This window comes from Siphateles boraxobius, unplaced genomic scaffold (assembly GCF_051911475.1).
Source record: "Siphateles boraxobius isolate OS27281-9 unplaced genomic scaffold, OSU_SipBor_1 68, whole genome shotgun sequence".
Classification (NCBI taxonomy): domain Eukaryota; kingdom Metazoa; phylum Chordata; class Actinopteri; order Cypriniformes; family Leuciscidae; genus Siphateles; species Siphateles boraxobius.
The window spans coordinates 11,878,015-11,890,218 of record NW_027509195.1 but is presented as its reverse complement, the minus strand read 5'-3'; the positions used below and the strand labels follow the sequence as shown (position 1 = coordinate 11,890,218).

Genomic DNA, 12,204 nt, shown 5'->3' with positions numbered 1-12,204 from the left:
TGAACACTAAATATACTCAGGGCAAACAACCTCTGATTTGTAAAGGCTCCTGGTTTACAAAATTAATCACAGACTAGGTGCATGATTACACGATTACTCTCCTCCCGGACCTTAAACATCACACCCCAAAAGTCCCTCTGTTCTTATACAAACTGACACACAAAGCAACACAGTTCTTGACAACAAACATCAACAAACTAAATGAAGGATGGCTTATGGTCCTTTTCTTGAACAGAACAAGAAGAAAAACAATGGATGAGACGGCCACTGGGGAGACGTGGGCAGACGCTCGCTGGCACTTTGATGGCTTGTCTTTTTCTGAGTGCTGCTTCCCATTGGGAATTGTGGTCCTCCGTATTAAGTGTAAAAATTTTGATGTGATTTCCCACACAGGGTTTTAGACTGGGGTCCTTTTTAGAGGTTGTTTAGAGTTTAGAGTTGCAGTATGTTTAAACTATTATCTGAAAAATATCACAGAAAATCTGATTCCTCATGTCATGAAATGAGACGATAGTTGTTTGAATTATTTAATTAATTTCAAGATTTTGGTAATACAGCCCATCATGGTATTTACAGGTCCTCTGTCTGTCGGTCTAAAACCATGGTACTCTTTTATTAGAGCCGTTTGCCATCCTAAAACACATGTTTAAATGGAACAAAGATGTAGAATATTACAAAGCAAATTCTGACTCATCCTCATGTGTTCCCACAATCACCCGCACAAAAACAAACAAATCATCCGTGTTAGTTTGGCTTTCTCTGGTCTTAATCACTGTTCAGCGAGGTGATCTATATAAATGTAGATAAGTGGTGGTGACTCATCCTCCACCGCGATCGTGTCATCCTGATTCTGATTCTCGTCATACCCGATTCTTACAGAAACTCTTTAAAGCTGACAGCATCTCCAGGGACAAACAGGGGTCAAATGAAGCCTGAAGAAAACATGGCATAATTATGGAAATTCCCTTCGCAATTGCTGTAGATGTGTAAACAGCCCTAGTGTTGATTCTAAGAGCTGTGTTAACATTCATTCCAGAGGTTCAGTTCTCATCACAGGTCACTGTTTTCACTGCCTGCCATCTAAATCAATAAATCCAAGCACAGGGGGACAATTTGCTCATGCAGATTAACAAATAAAGACCTTCATAAACACTGCTGATTCTACAAATATCTGGAGTGTGTTCATCTGTTCTCTTAAGACTCTTCATTAATGACCTGATAGTTTTGCCAGAAAATGCAATCACTTTGCACTTAATAATGGCGATGCTTGAAAATTATGTTTTGTTTGACACTTAACAGCGTATACAGTATAATTTACATGTCTACGTAAAGTTGAAGAGTGTATTTTTTACTCTTAACAGCATTAGCTACTCTTCACAGCATTGAGTGCTGAACATAACTCTGGTCAACCAATGGTGTGAGATCGGGACGGAACTACAGTGCCAGTTTGTATGGAAGTTTGGACCAATGTATGAAATTTGTCATTAATTTTGTAATTCTGTTTGGTGTTTGGTGCCACTCTGCCCTGCAAAAGCAACACGAAAAATGAAAATGGCTTTTTTTGAAAAAATTTTCATTAAATTATGATAAATTTTCAGACCTTAGAGATCAATAATTGATTTCATTTTCCTTTCGCATGGATGCACAGAAATTACACAGAATCTTTTAATGTCAGTTTGTCGTCTCATTTTGGGCCTTTTTGGAGCAATTTAGTTTTTTTACATCCAAATGTGTGTTGACAAAGATTCAAGCATGTGAATTTAATTGATAATTACATACCCATTAGGAAAAAAAGGATATATCGATTCTTCTACAGCAATGGAAATCAAATGAAGAACTCTTCTTAGATTTTGCTATCAAAAGTCAGTTCTCAGCATGAACTCAAAAATGTATCTTTCAATACTATCTGCTACACAATCCACTCTATATTCTCACTATCAACAACAGTCTTTTTTTTAGGAGTATCTCCTGAGCTACTGAATGACAGAGCAACCTCAATATCCAGAACAATATCCATGGGTATTAACAACTGCTGCACACAAGTCGCATAATAATTGATAGGAAGCATGTGAAATCAATGTGTCAAGCGACAAGACTTCTAAATTGTTTACAATGGAGCGCCTCTTGAGATCAGGGGAGTGAGGTTTATACACACAGCTCTTACTGGCCTATGAGCGTTGCATACATACAGACTGTGTGATTTCTGCAATCCTATAAGATCATTACAAAAACAGGAAACACGATATGTTTGCTAAAATATGTGCAATATTGCTAATAATCTCTCATGCCAGAGAAGGATTTATCAGTAAAGTTTTACTAAGACTTGACCTCCAGTGAAGACACTTAAGCTTGTTTACTTCTGCACATTTAAAGTTGGCATTGAAACGGAACTTCCATATTGTGATGTATATCTAAACAAAATGGCTACTTAAACAAGAAAAAAAAAAGTAGACTTTTTCTGACTTGGTTTTGTTTGATTGGACGGTTGTGGTTTGCTATAGCTGTGATCTCATATGAGTGACAGGTTGTCCCACCCCCACGGCAGTAAACAAGTCATTAGAGAAGAGGTGTCACTGAAAGTGGGAGGGGTTATTTTGATTAAAGATTAGTGCACATGAACAAAAAAAAATATGTGCATGCATAAATTATTTATAACAAATACTGTAATATTACATAAATATAAGAAGTCAACTTTGATCTAATGGTGACTTAAAATTTAGTTTAGTTTTGTGCCATGTTGGTGTGTACTTTATATAATTAACACAGAGCAGGGGTATCCAAACTTGGTCCTGGAGGGCCACTGTCCTACAGAGTTTAGCTCCAACTTGCCTCAACACACCTGCCTAGACATTTTAGTATGCCTAGTAAGAACTTGATTAGCTGGTTCAGGTGTGTTTAATTGAGGTGGGAGCTAAACTTTGCTGGACGGTGACCCACCAAGAGCAGGATTGGACACCCCTGGACTAGAGATAATTCTCCTCCCCAACTAAACTTAAGATGCCCAAATTTCGTTCTCACATGCACATAGTTATGCTACAATTTATCCTTGATATGTTTACAAACAACTTAAAAGAAAAGCTTTTTTAAGAATTTTCACCGAACATGATAAAAAGCTGAAGAAATATGGACAAAACAGTGGTTGGGGAGGTGTGGGCAGCAGTTTGATTTTTCAAGAAAACATTAAAAACATGAAAGTGTAACTAGCTTCAGTCTTGAAGTTTGTGCTTGGCTTGAGGAATACAAAAAATACAAGGTCAACATCACAGAAAAAAAGACATTGTAAAAAACATTATTATTTTTCAGTTTATGAGGTCAGAATGCAAATGCTCGATTCTTTAAATCAATTGCATGCCCGCATGGTTATTCAGTAAGTGAAGAGTTGAAGTGAAAGTTGTGTGGGTCGTGATATCTGAGACACGCTAGGATTGAGATCTGCTCAGAATATTCATTACGAGACCCTGACACCCTTGAGCAGACACACTTGTTTTATTTAATTATTAAACTGACGAGACACAACCACATATAAGGGAACTGCATCATGGGAAATCCCATAGGTCTGAGTTCTGTTGTTGTTGGAATATTCCAGGTTATTTACACTCTCTGTGTGACTGATTATCACTGAATTAACACAGGCAATAATTCTGCATTTGAGGAATATATTCTGTATTAAATTTGAAAGGTGACTTTCAATGGCGGAAAAATACATTTTGGTCAGTTACTGTAGCATCAGAAATCATCTTCCCATTCAAATGTACCTTCACCCCAATGATCGCTTAATCTCATTTAATACAGTGTGAGAGTTTCAAATGTTAAATTTTTATTCACCAAGCTGGAAAATCACCTGCTAGTCTTACTTTTTTTAATGCATCACTGTAAATCATCCATCAGTTTGTAAAAAAGACTGGGAAATGCAGTCACATTTTTTTGTCTGTGTTAATCAATCACATGCCACGGATGCTGTAAATAAAATATATTAAAGCCTCTTGAACTGCAATGCATATGGGATTGATCCACAACTTTTCGTAATATCAGCTCCAGTAAATATATTATCAGATCTATAAAACATAAACAGTGCTTTAATGCAGAAATATGATATGTGCTTCAGCTACATTCCCTACAATTTACATGCCGAACACAGACCTGATTGTTTGAGCTCATGGCAAGGTGGACCTCTGTCAGTCCAACTCTGGATTTATACTGCTGAGTCATTACACAAAATGATATTGTGTTGACAGAGACAAATGCCTCAGGAGGCAGTGCTCTAAAATGACTTTGTTCAAAGGTAAATTTAATCTCGAGAGCTGGACGCATTTCAGTACAACAGAGCACCGATTCAGTCCTATAAGAGCATTTCATTCCCGCTTTGGTATCTATCATGTGCATGTGGAATTTGCCATTTTTTTTGCCATTTGCAATTTACACATTTAAAGTCACCATGTAATCATAATGGACAATTCTTGTTTTTTATGGAATATTGCAATATTTACTGTAAATTATTTCCCCTTACTATACGTACTTTAAGAGTAGGGAAACCCTGCCCACGACTGGTGACGATCTGCACTAGATCCCGGCCGCCCAGAGTGAGAAGCAGTAGTCCGACATTATAACCGTAAACTAAATGATACCTGCTCCATCTCATGCAGCATATATTTTCTGGCTCTGTGGGCATCCTAATACAGTTCACACACAAGCACCTATACAACAGTTCATAGATTAACATGACGGTACAGGCTAGTAAAAATCTAGGTGGTATTTTTAGCTGAAACTTCTGATGTCCTCAGAATGTGTCTATTACATCAAGTGTAAATGGGCATAATCACCTTTAAGCAAACAACAACGATATTGGTCCCGCCCTAATTTATTTCTTGTTTTTAGAAGCCTTTTCACACGGATATATATCACAATAGGGAAGAAAAGACTATCACAACCTTAGTTTTATTCCGTCATTCAATCATCTGCAAGGTAAAAAACATCCAAAATCATCTACCATTGTTCAAACAATGGCTAGTTCCATCAAAAATTTTAAATCAAATTTGTTGAATCAGAAGTAGCAAGAGTGTGATACCTGCTGCTACTGAATTCCAACTTGTAAAAAGCATTCATGTCCTCGTAGAACTCGTAATTACAGCTTGTAAACTTTTACTTTTCTGAAAGCTCCAACTTGTAACACGTGACCGTAGTACCACCGGACCACGGCAAATTCATATTGGTGTTGATAGTGATGCCATAGAAGCATAGAATTAGAAGCATATAACGTCACGTGTTGTCATCTCGTAATTACGACATGGCGAGATGGTGCGTTCACGTGCTATGATAATTATGGTAAATACCAAAAGCCAACGTGGAAAATGCACATGAACACCCCCTCATGTGGTATTTTCCACTAGGCAGCTCGTAGAATATTTTGATGCACAGTTGACGAGATGAGATGAACTTTTACGTTTTCAAAATGGCGGAAAGCAACGTGAGAGTCGTGAATGGTAAAAATATGTACTATTCATGATCTAAAAAATATAGGCTACAGCATATTATATAGCGTTTGAGTTTTGATAAATCATCTTCTTGCTGTAGCAGATGACTTAAGCAATCTAAAATAGTTTTAGCTAAATAACAGGTCTGGATCTCCATCTTTTTACCACATTACGACAACAAAAGCACTTGAACGCAACACACTGGTAAATACCAGTTCACAAGTGGAAAATATCATGACCATAGCACGTGATCGCACCATGAGTGCAGCATAATTTAAAGCAAATTTCATTTTCAGAATGCTTTGCGTCGTACTGTTGAAATGAAGTAAATGTTGAAATGAAATGTTTTGTGTATTTTATGCACAAAATTAAAGGTAAGCTACACTATGTAACTGTACTTGAGTCGATAGATCATCAATCCTTCTTTTTTTGTCTAAATTACTATAAGTTTGTTAACCGTCTATATATTAAAGCCTGTGAGATGGAAATTGCATACTTAAGTCACTCGCCCGTGCACATCTCATCATAACCATAATTTGAGAAAAGTTGCTCGGGGCTACTTTGAAGTGTGTATGGTGTGGGAAAGGCATAGGTTAGTTGTCACAACGGGCAAGAAAGGTTGACATGGAGCAGATAAATCTCCAACCTCAAATTACCCATTTAAAAAAAATTCCAAATAGAGGAGAGTCTGCTGACAAAAGAGAACACGACAGAGCTTGTAATAATACAAGAATCAACATTGGCTTGGCTTTTTCAGAGAGGGTGAGAACTGAGGGATTTGGAATGTTGTGAAGGCAACGCAGAGATTGGGTTTTTATTACTTAACAGGTTAGTAAGGTATTTTAAACTAAAGCATTATTTTTTAAAAGCTAGAGAGCCAAAATTATAGTGTATCTTTAATATAGGAGAGATATGTTAATGTTCAATATTCTGTTATGTTGAGATTTCAACTGGTTTCTGTTTTTTTTTGGGGGGGGGGGGGGGGGGGTACCATTGTGGTGAAGAGTATGAGCCTGTGGATGGGCCCACAGGCTGGATGAGTGCTTGTGCTATTGCTAGCTAGTTTGTTAGCAAGTAACTGCAAAAATTTCAGTTAAAGTTTATGATTTTAGTTGTTTTATGCAACTTATGTTTTAGCTACACAAAGTATTTAAATGGATTAAAATATTCTCTTTTTGTGGAAACTTAATTGGTTTAAGGCAATTGGTTACCTTGAATGGTTTCAGATAGCTTAACTCGTTGGGTTTTGCAGGGAAACATCAAAAACAGCAGACGAGTAAACTAAATGTCTCGGGGCAGGAAACTCAAAATGAGTCACTCATCTCTCAAATGCTGTCATGATGTGGACTGTTGTACATGTAAAGCATGCAACATTATTAACACATGACAGCCCAGGCTGCTGGGGTCAGTCACTGTGTTACTGGGGCTTAAAAGAGCAAATCCCTCTGTAATCTACAGCCGGCACTTCACCTCTGTTTACAATGTGGATTCAAAGCTTTAACTGGACCTCTAGCACCCTTAACTGATCATCAGAACCATTAAATATTATGCAATGTGAAAACTGTGTGTTAATAGCAGTTCAAATTGTAAGCTACTGACCAGAGTGCTCTTAGTATTCAAAAGATACTTTCATTTTCAAGGCCACTCCTATGTCACAAAATCCATTTTAAAACATCATTACAGGCTAGTGAACTATATTACTTGAAGTCCAAGTATTTTATTTCAATTAATACTTTTATTTATTGAATATTGTTGCAGATGTTACATAAAACCGACAGGCCACTTCAATGCCATATGTTTGATTTTAACACAGTTAAGGCTTCATATCATGCTCAATAACTAATAATTGCAATGCATTCTGTCTGATGGCTTATTGCTTTAGGTTTTAGAAAGACACCAAACCTGCACAAAAATACACAATGCAAACAAACGAGTACAGTGACACCACAAATGTTTACTGCATTAGTTAGCAGTGCTGTCAATAAACTGATATGTCCCCTCGTGAAAAAGAAGCATACCGAATACATTTGTATGCAGTCCCACACAACAACCATCTTTAAAGTCTTGATATATCAGCTTTTTCTGTCTACCCCATAAATCATTGACTAGTTTGCGTAAGCGCACTATTAATTCATAAATGAAGTGTGGCTCTATGATATATCATAATAGACTGAAAACCTCCAAACACCTAGAGGACTTCAACCAGCTTCTTTGGATTTAGGATTTACACTGTTACGCAAGAGTATGAGCTGACTATAATGCCTCAGACACAGAAAAAAAAAAAATTTTGTTGGAGCATTCAAAACAAAAACAACACAAACACATTGATTCTGTTCCAAAACCTAGTGAGCAGACTGTATTTTAAGGGAAGCATTTTTGCAGGAAGCATTTTAAGTCAGTTCCAAAAGGTAGGTAGCATGATTATGATACTTTATTTTAGCCAAATAGTAAAAGGCAGCATTGAATGCATCTTTCATAAGAATGACAATCATATAGTGCTTTGCAGCAAGCTCTTTGAAATAAGAGTTGCACCCGAAAACTAAGTCAGCTGATTTCGCACAGACTTCTGAGGAAACGGTTTAATGATCTACAGCAAAACAGAGAGAGCTTTGGTAAACTAAGCAAATATTTAATTACTACAGTAGTAATTTCACACTAGAAATGAAATCAGAAGTGGAAAACGTTGGTCATAAACGTACATTTACACACAAACTGACCACCAACTTTCAGACGCCATCTTTATTTCTTAGCTCAACGATCACAACACACAGGATTGTGGGATATCAAAGACAGTGAAGGATACATCTATGCTACCTTCAAAAATCGATCAGATGAAGGTTTCTCAAGATACAGGAAATGAAGCCAACATTGGATTCGGATGTGCCTTGATGCCTTCCTATCTTGGAATGCATCCTCCAAAGGCATCATTTTTAAGCTTTCAGACACAGCCAATGTATCCAAGAGGGTGGAGTGAGAGAAATGTCTATTGTTGGAACACAGCCATTGTTTTAATTAAAAATCTTTTATTTTTATGTATGCATGTATGTATTATTTATTAAATGCTGTAAATGAGTGATTAGTCAAAAGTGAAGTGCAACCCTTATTATGAATGAATCTGAGAGAGACAAGCTGTCATGTTGTTTAGTCTTTCAGAAAGAATAGAGCTGAATATTAATTTCACTAAGAGATGTGAAAAGGTCCACTGTGCAATTAGAGAAATAGAAAATAAATTGTGTGCAAGGACATGATGCAATTATCACAAATGAATATGAATTTCAAGCTTTTTGAGCTTTGAGCATCTGAAACCAGAACAAAAGTATGTGGATTTGTTAGTCGACATTGTTTTAATTTTGGAGTCTGTAAGATTTTTTTTTTAAAGAAAGAAAGATTAAGCAGCACAGCTAGTTTCAACCTTAAAAATGAAATGTTTCTTGGGCATCAAATCGGCATATTAGAATAATTTCTGAAGGATCATGGGTAAATTACATTTTAAAATAAATTAAAATAGAAAATATTTATTTTTAATTGTAATAAAAAGCGATGTCTTTCAAAAACCTTACAAAAAATCCTCAAAGAAATCCTCAAATTCCTAATTACTGCTTATTAATAGTTGGTAGGATTAAGGGATGTAGAATATGGTCATGCAAAATAAGGCATTACTATGCGTTTTAGAAGTACTAATAAACAGCCAATATCCTATATGCAAGCAACTATAATAGTGAGAATTGGACCCTAATTTAAAGTGCTACCATAATTCTTTTTGCTACTAATATTGTGGGAGAACACAAAATCAAAGTGGTCTATAGCTAAATCGGATAAACGTCTTCTGTCAAATAAAGAAGGGAAAAAATCTCAAAATGAATCTTCCAGACAGTGGAGTAAATGCCGACCATTGTAGCAGCTGTCATTTTAGTGTCACGAGTAAAGGAAACACTTGTCAAGATTTATACCTTTACATTTTGCTATAAAACAAGCACCTTTGATTGCTGTTCTACTCCAAGGCCTCTTATTAAGAGTGAAATATATTATCTGAAAAACGACTGTCTGAGTGTCTATGTTCTGTAGTAGGAACTGAGGAATAAAGCGACGTATATATTCATTGTAGATAAATCAAATCCTCTGGTGGGCTTGCGCTTCTCTGAATATTTAATCTGAACTCGCATGTCAAAGAATATTAAACTGTACTGCTTAATATTCACAGGATACACTTTACATTGATTTTACTATGCGTAAAGAGTGCTCTCAACAATCATGTGAACAATGTGTCGGGTTTCCTTTCATAATGCAACGCTAGGACACAGTGCGTAATTGGCTAATTGGGCACATTAGTCAGCATGTTTATACAAATCTGTACTGAAAAGATTTATTCCAAATTTGAAGAATATTTTTTCCCTCAAAGACTGCTTCAGAGCAAAATGCATTTTCGATTTCATTTTTTCTCTGCACATCTCTACAAGAATTCAATGTTTTATACATATCAGTGTTTCAATATTTAGTATATGATGACAAAAAAACAGATTCATGGTCTCCGGCTGCTTTTTGATTCTCTCAGAAACTTCAAAGTTTTCTGGAAGCAAATCTATGATGGAGAGCTCCCCCTAGAGTATGAGGCGAATTCCATACAAGTCCTTCAACTGAATAAAAAATTCTCATATTTAATATTAAAAATATTTACATTTGAACTCAGCAGGCAGAACATTCAGCAATGATGCTTGCATTACAATGGTATTTAAAGTCATTTTGAAATATTTGTACTTTGGAACATAATTTTTAATGACTAAAGTAGTTTTATGAGTCCATTAAAAAAAAAAAGAGCAATTCTATTCTCAACAAGTGTTGAGTCAGTGCTCATCTCTGATCACAGAGCCGCTCTCAGGGAAAATCATTCCTAGAACGAAGACATTAATATTTGAAATGAACTACAGTCTACTTTTTTCTATTGCTTATAAAGATGTTCTGTTTCTGAGAAAAATCAAAATTTTTTTGTAGCATTAATCAAGAGAAGAATCATTAAAAACAGCACAGCAAGAGCAATAATATATACAGGGAAATGATTGTCACAGCTAATATACCTTTAAAGGAGAATACCTTTACAAAAGGGGGGAAAAGAGATCAACTAAAACAGTAATAATATCATAGTATTATCATAATACTATCATAATCATCATATCATAATATTCATATTTTTTATTAATCTAACAAGCCTTAATTCACTAAAGCTGGAAAGTAAGGCATTTTTATGTTTTTATTAGCCTACTATTATTATTATTATTTTACTTTTCCTAAATCTAAATTAAATTAAATTAAATTAAGTTTGTATGTCATTTGACAGTGAGTCGCAACACTAGTAAAACTTAGACGAAGATAAAACACAATCCCAAACATTAGACAGCGACTCCTGTGTGTTCAGTATCTGAATATCATGTAAAACTCACAACACCCAGTCTCTATAAATGCGTGTTTTACCACTCTATTTATAATTATCAGAAAAGCGAAATAATCATCCAGGTGTTCCTAAGACTTCCCATGTCACAGCATGCAGGTGATGCAGTGTCTTTCCCTGAACATGCAAGAGACAGAGAAGAGAAAAATGATGGGACTCACTCTTTAAACTGGAGCTCTCTCCATGACCCAGGTCTCTCGTGCTCGGATGTTTGAGATGAGTTTATGCAGCCAGTCACACGTGCATCTGTCGCAGGATGAGACACACACGCAGAGTAATCCGACCTTCTAAATACAGACCGAACCACTGAGAAAGGGGTAGGAATGGATCATACCACATCATTTATGTCACACACTGGGAATTAAAATTTTTTCAAAACAGCAAGTTTCCTGTTGGAAAAAAAGAATCCAACTATTATTGCATTCTATAAACAAATATGGAATTAGCATTTTATATATAGGTATATGATATCCTACATTTTATGGAATGTCCCCTTAAAACATGAAAACCCAACAGTCTCTCTCTCTCTCTCTCTCTCTCTCTCTCTCTCTCTCTCTCTCTCTCTCTCTCTCTCTCTCTCTCTCTCTCTCTCTCTCTCTCTCTGTGTGTGTGTGTGTGTGTGTGTGTGTGTGTGTGTGTGTTTAAAGGACATTGAAATGTTCTTGAAAACCCCTTGATTTCTTACAGTGGTCCGCTCACTGGCTCTACACAGTTATCTATTTTGTACACTGAAAACTGCAGCTTTAAAGTAGATGAATGGAGCTACTTATCAACACGATTGGTTTCAAGGGTTTTCACCTTTTCCTGACATGAATATGGCTGTTAGACGCGTTATATAATGTTTTAATGCAGTAATATAATCTGTTCTGGCCTTGTTCGATCCACTCGCTGTTCAGATCTGGAATTGAAGAGAAGATGAAACCATGTTAAACTGCATAAGTGTCTAAAATTGAATTTCAGATTTTAAGATTATCTCTGTTTTTGTAAGGTCAAAATTGGTAGCATTCATATGTTAGTTCTGAGAGAAGTTTCATAAATGAATGAGTGTTTACAATCTTGAGACATTTAAGATTTTAAATAAAATAAAGCAACATATAATTGTTTTTTAATTTTAGCAAAATCAAATACAAGTTTAATTGCTGTAATTAAACACAAATCATGAGCCTGATATAATTTGATATCAACTGCAATATGAGAATAAATTCAAGTTTGCTCTTCTCATTTTTAAATGTCTTCAATTCTCTGTTATCATCAGCTGTTGAAGTCAAAGACCGGGTTTTCCCAGCAGAA

General features: G+C 35.8%; 1 protein-coding gene across 1 annotated transcript in view; it reads right to left on the bottom strand.

The window, feature by feature from the left end:
* oxr1a (oxidation resistance 1a) overlaps positions 1–11,195 on the bottom strand; it is a 177,313-nt gene extending 166,118 nt beyond the window's left edge. The window contains exon 1 of the mRNA XM_077214778.1: positions 11,076–11,195. The gene's annotated coding sequence lies outside the window, so the exon portion shown is untranslated. The remainder of the gene's footprint in view (positions 1–11,075) is intronic.
* Positions 11,196–12,204: the final 1,009 nt, after the last annotated feature.